We start from the raw sequence: 10799 nt of genomic DNA on the forward strand, positions 1-10799 counted from the left end.
AAAGAATTAATCTAAGAAAAGGAGAATGTTTTAATCTATTCAACAGTACAGAATTACTGAAATAAATTAGATAGCCACATTATGTCATACTTTGAAACTGCAAAAAAATTACCTTGTAAACATAACAATGGTACAGGAAATGTTTTAGCAATTTTATAAAATTCAAAAAATCAAATCTGACTAGCTTAACCACCATAATACTAATATACTATAAATATGATCTACTGAATATAAAACTATGTCTGACAATGGTTAACATTACATGATGTGATAATAAAAGTATTTTCTTCTTTTATTTTTTGAGGTTTTCTGAAGTTCCTGTTAGAAAATACAAAATTACTTTTTAACATTTGAAGCATTCTTACATAAGGTTGAATTATTCTCTGCAATGGCTTTATTAATGAGCATTTTCACAAACAGTATGTGGTCATCCTTCTAGTTATATATAGGCCCCAGTTCTTGGTGTTATCAAAATATAAAAATGTCGACAATATGATAGTAAGAAATTTTATATAATTAAAAAATTTCTGAACCCCAGGATACTTAAATATTTTTTCATTAATTAATGGTTCATTCACTTTTGCTATTTTTAGTCATTTTGGTTTTTTCTATTTAAAATGTACATACTTATGAAGTACAGTGAGATAATTTGATGTATATATAATGTGTCTTGATTATATCAGAGGAGTTAACATTTCCATTTCCTTGACTATCTTAGAAATATGATATTTTAGTATGTGTGCAATATAGGCTTACCAAATCAACATTGTGTTTCTATCTTGATCATTCAAATTTATAGTCTTCAAGGAGAATAATTCTTCTAGGTTTTTGTAAAATATGTACTAGGTCATGCGCTGCAGTCTCCTTAGGATGCTGTAGTGCACTAATATTTCTATTATGACTTAGAGGTAAAGTGATCCATGAAAGTCTATGTGCAGAGGTGGGGCCTTGGGAAGGTGGCTGAATTCTGAGGACACACATGATGGTGGACTGATCTATCAATGAGATCTTACCTTGATGGCGCTTGGGGGAAGTAACGGAAATAGGAAGTGGGGCCTAGTTTTAGGGTTATGGGGGTTTGATCTTGGAGACTGCACCTTATCACTCGCTCCTTCCTCTCTCTGTTTCCTGGCTGCCATGAGATGAACAGCTGTCTCCTGCCATGCCCTCTGCCATGATGTTTCTACCTTGACTCATGTCTGCAAACAATAGAACCAGCTGACCATAGACTGACACCTCTAAGCCTATGAGCCAAAATGCACCTTTTCTCCCTTAAGTTGCTTATCTTCAGCATTTTGTCACAGTGATGGAGGAGACTAATATCACTTCTAATTGTGTTTTCATAGCTGTTGTCCAGCTTTCCCCCATCACCCACTCCTTGACTCTTCCCAGCCTCCGATGGATGTATTATATTCAGACTGACATTTCTAACACCCAGAAATGAGAGAGAATATGTTACATTTGTCTTTCTATGTCTGACCTATTTCACTTAGTACAATATCCTCTAGTTCCATTCATTTTGTTGCGAATAATAGGGTACCATCCTTTTTAGGTCTGAATAATATTCCACTGAGTAATAAATCATAACATGTTCATTCAGTGGACTATACAGGGCTGCGGAGATAGCTCAGTAGAATAAGCAGTTGCCTGGCAAGCATAAGATCCTGAGTTCAATCCCCAGGACCTCAAAAAATAAAATAATAAAATAAAATAAGGACTTTTATTTGGGACCGGGGAGATGACTCAGTAGAATGAACACTTGCTTGGCAAGTGCAAGGGCCTGAGTTCAATCCCTAGTTCTGCCAAAACAACAACAACAAAAACAAATAAACAAACAACAACAACAAAAAGACTACACAACAAGTAAACTAAAACAACCTACTTTCATGTAGATAAATCTTCAAACATGGTGCTAAGTATAAAGCAAAATGCATAATGTAATATTGGTACAGCTCATCAAATTTGGACTTGTCATCCATTTTACAGTTTTCTAGATATGATATATATATATATATATATATATATATATTCACCAAATAATTATAATACAAAAGAATTAATCTAAGAAAAGGAGAATTAATCTAAGAATAAGTTTTCTATCTTCCTAGTTTCCTATTTTGCCACAAAGTGGGCATAAAATTGTTATCTTAATGTGGCCACTGTAAGAATCAAATTCACACAAATCCTCAGCATGACAAGAATGCAATGTGAGTTAATGCATTATATTACCATTATAACTGCCGCTCTGACTGTTACCAATACAGTCATCAGGATAAGGAATTTGATGAAGTATAGGTACATGATAAGATGAAGAGTGTCAGAAAAGGGAAAAAGAAAAGAATGCAACTGCTGAATTCGTGATTTCCTTATTGTTAGAGTTGTTGCAAGCAAAAATAACTCAACAAAAGATAACTCAGAGTGGGAAATGGAGAATTATTTTCAAGATAATTAAAATACGCCTTTCTCTTGTAAGATCGTCAACAGTAATAGACATTGCAGCCCTCTGAAGTTCACAGAGGCCTGCTTACTAGGGACCAACACTGTAAGTGGACTGGGGCTGTAGGTATAATATTGACAGGGTATGAGATGACTGATACAGACTGAATATGTATGTTATCTCCAAATTCATATGTTGAGCTTCTAATTAACTTTAGGAGATCACAGAATTAGATAATAAGTTCATAAAGGTAGTCTTCATGAATGGACTTAATATCCTATTTTAAAAATACCCCAGAGACTTCTCTTCCCTTTTTCCTTTTTTGCAGTACTGGGGATTGAACTCAGGACCTTGTGCTTGCCAGGCAGGTGCTTATGGCACTGAGCTATCTCCCCAGCCCCATCCTCTTCCCTTTTCCATGTAAAGTTACAAAGAAAATAATTTCTAGGGCGTAGACACTATATCTTTCCAGCCTTCAGAACCCTGGGAGATGTGTTTCTGTTGCTCATAGGCCACTCAGGTTATCATATTGTGTTCTAGAAGTTTGAATGCAATAAGACAATGACCTCATGCCTCATTTCTGCCAACTAGTTCCAACATTTTTCTGAGTTTTAAAATGAAACATACAGTCCAAACACTATATAGTTTCTTGTACTATGGATAATCACTATGAAGATAACAATGTACAATGTATTAATTATTGAAACTGTCTTATTAATCTGCTTTGAAAAACAACACAAAAATAAAGATGACCTGAAGCATAAAAAAATAAAATGAAATATACAAATGGATACCTTAAAAACGACATAATATTTGTTGAATCTGTACTTCTGATTTGATTTGAAACTGTCTCATTGCTTTCTGTTTATCAATAAAATTTTGAAAAAAAATACATAAATCTGAGCATTATTCCCTACTTTTACCACTGTCACCAGAGGTTGGAATCTCTCTGCTTCTACCTCTGATCCTTAAAGCTTGTTATTCTCTACAAAGGACCAGGATTGATACTGTTAAAACCCAAATCAAGGGAAATTAGTGGGACATCATGCCAAGACAGCAGAAATACCTGTGCCAACGCAGGAGGACAGCGAGCTGAAAGATGCCATATGATTGGGAAACCACAGAAGCTGGGTAGTCCTAAAGCTTTGTGTAAAGTCTGGGGACAAAGGAGAAGAGAGAAGATGAATGGGTTAAGAGGCCCATATGCTGAAATTTCACGCAGGACCAAGAGAGATGTGTGTGTAGGTCAATGGTGGTCAACCTATGGGACACGTGCCACAGCAGGCTGTTTTTATCACTGCAAACTAAAAGGTTCACTATCACTGTGTCAGGTGATTAAAAAGTCACTAGATAAATCTAAGCACAGACATGATCAGAAGAGCTAGTGGGGGAGTGAGATTAGAGGTACTGTCATTAGGAGCTCGTTGTCTATGATTCACATACTCTTTTGATCCTGGTTTACTTATGTTGGACAAAAGATAGTTAAACACCCAATTCAGGAATTCCACTGCTTAATAATGGATTTTATAGAAATAAACACCCTGGATACAATATAACACTATTTTTTTCAATAAGTAGATAATGAATTTAGGGGTTTAGATATACATATAATGTTTGTGATACAATAATTTCCTCTAAACTTATTGGGTGATTTTGCAACTTATTGGGACGTCTTTTAGGGTCACCTAAGAGCTGAATATCATAGTTACATTAAACATCACTGGTTTGGGAAACAGATATTGTTGCATAGTGGTAGAAAGGAGAGAAAAATTATTCAAAAGATAGAAGTAAAAAAGAGATCAATTGATGTATGATTTGAAGAAAAGAGAGTGGTAAAATTACTTAGATTTCTCGATTTGATGATTATGCCTTTCCAATAGAGACAGGAATTCAGGAGATAAGCCATATTTAGGGAGGTAAGAAGTGATGGGTTCTGTTTCAGAGAGAAGTTTAAGTTTTGTTTTGATTTTTGCCATCTAACTGAGTGTATTGTTCAGGGGCTGTGAAAAAGGTATCAAGGTGGAGGGATAACATTGAAGGACGTTCCAGGTAGTAAATGGAGAGCCAGGGATTTGACAATTCACACAGATTATTATAACCTGGTGACTTTGAACACACCTGGTACCCAGCAATATTCTTTGCTGCAGAATAAAGACTGAAGCCACAGTCCTCTGAATCTTAAACTCTAATCTTCTGCCCTCCACAACTTGAAGCAGAAAGCACCATTACACTGATTTTCCTTGCCTAAGGCAAGGAACCAACTTGCAAGTCTGAATGGTACCAGCCAAAGGAGGGACTAAGGAGGCAAGGGTGGGTAGGCAGAATGAGTAGCAATGGAATGTTTTGGGGAAGGCTGGGAGGGGCGTATGAATTGCAAGAACTGCAAGTTGTTCTTGGCAGCCCTTGCAGCAGGAGTCCGGTGACAATCCTGGGTTAAGGAGAGAAGGAGTCCTTTTTGGGACAGGACAGAATACTTAGCAAGTTTTGCAAGCTGGGATGGGTGAAGAGAATGGAAGAATATGGAAGTGTGAAGGGGAAAGAATTTAACACGTGGGTCAAGTATCACTGAGCTTCAGAGGGGAGGCTCGCTATGGAGAAGGGTTCACTGTCAGCAAGCTGTGTGTTCAGAAGGCAAAACAGCACGTGTGGCAGAATTCCAGGGTGTGTGGAATGCATGCTGCCAGAGTGAATGGTATGTGACAAATTGCCATATGGGGCTGTGGTATGCCATGAAGCCACACTGCATCCTTGCTAGTTTTTGGGATGCCATGGGGTCATGAATGAGCAGGTGGGACAGAGACATGTTCGCCTGTGTCCCTCACCCAAAGTTTCATGCATACCACATCCCTTATGGGATTTCTGAAGTATAGCAACCTTTGTGATTGTCTTCTTTCATCACAGAATTTGTAAGTTTCCTGAAGACATGAGTTTCCTGGACCAGGGACTGTCAGTTGATGCTTAAGAACCAAAGGTTTATTACTAAGTTGCACAACCTGCCGCCTTTGATATAGTCCTCCTTCTGGCATGTAGATGATTTTGTCTGAATTACAAGAGTAGGAGAAGGCAAGACCTATGGACCTCTACTTGTGGTTTGTAGGCCCTGGAGCTGCAGTGTGCCACTCATTTCAGAGGTACCAGTGCAGAAGTTTGAATGTGCAGGCTGTGGAGTTGGCTGCCTCGGTTTACATCCCCATGGCATCAGATTCTTATGAAATGGAGCAGAGAAAAGAATATACAGAGTGGCTGTGAAGCTTTACATACAGACTTGTGAAGCATATTTTCTAGGACTCTAGCCCACATCAAGTGCTGACCAAATGACAATTAGCATTGCTATTGTGTTGTCAGAATAAAAGAAAAGGTTGGCTCCAATAGTAATGTCCAGGTGCTAAGACTGTGTCTACCTTATTGGTCCTGCATTGTCTGCCCTTCCAATTGTTCTGTTCCACCCCTTGCACCATAGGAATGGAGACTCAGTTATATCTTGGACCTGGAAAGAGCAAGTTTCGGGCACTGGTGTGGGCACCTGGGATCCTGGGCCTGCTCATCTGTCCAAGGTGCTGAGTCATGAGCAGGGTGTGAGGCTCCACTACACTGCTAGGGGTTGGCGTGATATCTGGGGAGGATTAGCAGATTGCCATCAGAACAAGACAGGAAGGAATTGCAGCTGATGTTGATAAGTGACTTGGAAGGCACCCAAAGAAGGGAAAACATGAAAGTGAACAGTGGGATCAAAGTATGCGGGGGCAGGCTGAGCCTGACAGGTGGCAGGGGTAGAGATATGTGAGTCAAGGAGGACAAGGGTCTCCTTTCTGCTATTGTTGCTTTGGATGCTTAACAGAACTAGTGAAAGGAATTGGATTTTGACATTTAGTCAAATGAAATCATTTTAAATGCAGAGCACAAGATCATTCATGCATTCTCGGTGAGACTGTGAAGTGGGCAGCCACTCTACAAAAGAGAATAGCAAGTGTCTCACAAAACCAATCTCCAATCTCCCTGGTCCAGCAGCAAATCACAGTGTTGGGCATTTATCCAAGAGAAAGGAAAACTTATGCTCACACAAGCACCTATAGAGAAATATTTAGAGCAGCTTTATCTGCCATTGCTCCAAACTAGAACCAGCTGAACTATTTCTCAACAGTTGAATGGGTAAACTAACTGTGGTACATCCATGAGCCAAGGGACTACTCAGCAATGGAAAGGGACTGATGGCACCTGCAGTTCACTACAGATGAAGCCCGGAGAATTATGCTGGCTAGGGAAAAATATCCGATGACAAAGGTAACCTATTTTGCAACTTTGCACGTACACACACACACACACACACACACACACACACATACACACATTATAAAATTGCTCTAAATTATAGAGGTGAAGACCAGATTAGTGGTTAGCTGGAGTGAGGGTGTAGGTGGAAAGGAAGTGGCCGTGGCTCTAAAGGGGACATGAAGGAGCTAAGGGAGACACTTTTCTGTATCATAACAGTGCTGGGATTAGGTGAAATACACATGTATTAATGAGTACGTGTAAAACTGGGAAATCCAGATGCAACTGATGTACTATGTGAACGTCAACAGCTTGGGCATAGTATTGAACAATATGACATCTTTAGCAAGATGTCAGCCAGGTAGCTCAGGGGATTAAAGAGCCTATGTAGACAGACTCAGGGACCAGAGTTCAATCCCCTGTGTACCCTGCTGGCCCCACCCCTGGGATGCACTGAGAGGGTGACTGAGACTGGGTATGGTGGATTACACCTGTACTTGGGAGTGCTGGAAACAGAAGAATCTCTTCAAGTCCAGTTTGTGTAGTGAGGCCCTGTAGACCCTATACTAAATAAATTAAAAAGATGTCACCATGGGGGCAACAGAGCATCTCTGTGTGCTGTGTCCTACAGCTGCACATGAATTTGCAATTTTCTTTAAAAGTTTTAAAAAATTGAGCTCTTGTCCCTGGGCTATTGCCCTCCTAAAATGGATCTATTGATAATGAAGTCTCCTTGGGAAGCAGTTGGCAAAAGTCATTAGTCTGGAGGGGTCAGCTATGGGGGAAAAAGGAGTGAGTGCTTCTCCACCCTCCCTGGATTTCCCACATCACTGGACTCCTCCTCTGATTCTGACAGGAGGAGTGGCCCTATCCTTTCTGTGGTACTTTGGCATGTCTTCATGAAAATACCCCAAGGACAAGACCAAGGCCACCTCCAGTAGCAGCAGATGAGTGCCCATGTACATCAGAGAGAGAAAGCACCTAGCACTAGCAGGCTGACAGCACCCAAGTGGACAGGTGGGCCCAGGACTACCCCACTCCATTCTCCACTCCCCAGAACAGAGGGTAAACATTCTTGGGTGGCTTCTTAGAGAGTTTTAAGCTACATCTTTACAACATTTGTATGCATCTAAGTCACCCATTAAAATGTACATTCCCACTCAATAAGTCCCAGAGAATCCAAGTCTCCGAATTTCTAGAAAGTTCTGAATGACGTGAGGCCAGTCCTATTGGGAAAGTCAGTCAAAAGTGTCTGAAGAAGTTACAGCCCTCATGCCTGTGGAGTAAGGGAATACAAGACGAGAAAGGAGGATATGAAGTAATGGGGGATGATGAGACAGAGAGAGAGAGAGAGAGAGAGAGAGAGAGAGAGAGAGAGAGAGAGAGAGAGACCCAGACAGAGACAGATCTCAGTGAGCTCAGTGAGGGGTGTCTTTCCTTGGGACAGTTTACTCAGGACCAAGTTCCTTTGGGCAAGTCCTGTGAGGAGGTCTGGGGCAAATGGGTGAAGCAGATTTTTGTTGATGGATAACTATGAACACAAAGAGAGGAGAGGGCAACAACCTCAAAGCCAAACAGCAGAGAAAGAGCCTTGCTTTTCCACAGGGGTGAGGCCATGAGAGGAAGCTGCACTGTAGCCTGGGAAGAGAAGGAGGGCAAGTCTGTGAATTGAGTACCAGAAACAGAAAGAGAGGCCAGGGGTTTGATACAGGGTGTTAAAAGATGGGCCTAAAAGGACCAGGCAGTTGTCTTTCAAGGAGCAATGGAAGTGGAATTTGCAGTTCTCCTCAATGGCAAAGAGCTTGTTGGAAGGAAATCCTCTCCTAATTGTGATAGAGAGCTGCTCTGAGGAAGGCCGGAGCTGGATGGAAACAGGGCCAGGCTAGGATGGGGTAGGGGCTGAGAGAAAGGCTGGAGCATGAAACCAGCTCTACAGAGGTAGGCCAGCCTACTCCCGGCTGCAACACCCTTTCAAAGCACAGGGCGGGCACACTGAGGGTGTTCGACTATGTGGATGAGCAAATTCCTAAATCTCAGAAGTGGGAAATGAACTGTTATGGGAAACTTGTCTGGGCAATCTCAACTCATGCTGCTTAGGAGAATACTAACTCTTTGCAAGTCTATTTGTGTCTCCACTGACACGTGAGTCTTTCGTCTACATGGCTCTCTATCTCTTCAGGACCAGCTATTCACAGTTAGGCCCATCTTATTGAGCTGTGAGCCCTATCCACAGATTTCTCCCAGAACCCAGCATCAACACTGATCTGTCCTATTTTCCTAGCCTTCAGATAATTAAAAAATACCAGGCCAGTATGATAGCCACTTTCAATTAAGTGTGGTAAGTATCTTGAACTAATGGCTAATGGAGCTAATGGCTCGACATTTACCTCTTTTGTGACAGCATGCTTGCATACCCTTCGATGTCTCAACATGAAGATGGCTTATGGCAGAGCAATCAGAGGCCATGAGCAATGAGAGCAATGCATAGACATATTTGGCCGAGGAGACCTTTCCAGAGTTCTCCTAATGATACTCCCTGTGTTAAAATTAATGCTAATCCTGGCTGGCATGCATGGTTATTAGGAGCTAGGGACCAGACCAGAGCGGAACTCAGCATTTCCTCAAGCTGAGAGGAGGAGAGACATGGAGATAAGCTCACCACAGGCCTGTCCCACATGGCAGAAGGGTGCTTGGCTCACTTTGCTTGGGCCTCCAGACAATGCCCATTGGATGTGCTTCTGCATTGAACAGACTGTGATGCTGGGCCCACGCTAAACAAAGGAAGGATTGCCATCCAATTGCTGGATCTGGCCCCTGGAGCTCAAGTTTGCCTAAAATCAATTATTTCCTCAGAACAGCTATCATTAATCCATTTTCCCACCCAGTCTCTCCTGTGAGAGGACCAACTGAGAGAAACTTTGCTCTTTGAAGGAGCAGGCACCCACCCACAATTCCCAATGCAAAGTAGGTGACTCACCCAGGTCAGATGTCACATCACAGTCAAGAGGCAGAGTCCCAGGATTCAGAGAGCTTTGCCTTATTTTTGCCATTGGTAGAAAGAATTTTCATGTTTCTGTTGGCTCAATATGGATTTGATATGCTTGCTTGGCCCCAAAGCCCATCCGCCCAACTGCAGAAGATCCTGAGATACACAGCCATCCATCAACCCTGACAGGACTGCCTCCTACAGCAGCTGTATTGTTTATGAGATGAGTCACTTGCATAGCAAATCCAGAAGCAGACTCGTACTATATCTGACAGATGCAGCCCACTCCATTCTTCTTCGTTTCTCCTTTCACATGCTGCCTGGCTTCTGCGGAGCAGCCTTACTTGCTGAGATGGATGGGAAACACTGTAGGGTTCTTTCCCTTGGACAGTGTCATTTCATTTGGTTTTCTACATTTAGGAAACATACCTATGTCTTCAACAAACATATGTCTTCTCTTTTCTCAGCAGTGGTTAGTGATGAGGGAAGAAAGTGAATGTGTGAGAACAGTGATTGACTGCTCCATGTGCACCCCAAGAAAGAGGCTTCGCTTTTTACTTTTAAATAATAGCCACAGGAAAAGGTATCTAAAATCAATTTTTATTCATTTTAATGAGAAAAAAGATAAAATATCAATGAAACAGTTTCAAAACAAGTTAATATGAGTTACAATAATTAATGCATTGTATATTGTTGTCTTCCTAGTAGTTATTCACAATACAAGATGCAGACATGTTATCTTGTCTAAACATTATTAGTACAAACCTTTCTTCTCAATGAACTAAGAGGAAGTAGCTGTATGTTTATCCTAACTATCTTGTATATATATGTATTTTTGTCACTAAAATTAATTTTTAACAGAAGCCTTGAACAGTACCCCTTTCATAAACTGAGACCATAAATTGTACCCCTTTATGAATGGCTAAAGCAAAGAGATCCAGTGAGGCCTTGCTGATTACTTGAGTCCAAGAAGGAATGAAAGACAAATATTTAGTTTGGAGGGCTGGTGAGATAGCTCAGTGGACTAAGCGCCTGGTTAGGCAAGTGCAGGGACCAGGGTTCTACCCCGGCACCATAGGCCATGCTGGCCCTATCCTTGGGTGCTCT

The sequence above is a fragment of the Octodon degus genome, unplaced genomic scaffold (genome assembly GCF_000260255.1).
Source record: "Octodon degus isolate 3935 unplaced genomic scaffold, OctDeg1.0 scaffold00001, whole genome shotgun sequence".
In the NCBI taxonomy this organism is placed as follows: Eukaryota; Metazoa; Chordata; class Mammalia; order Rodentia; family Octodontidae; genus Octodon; species Octodon degus.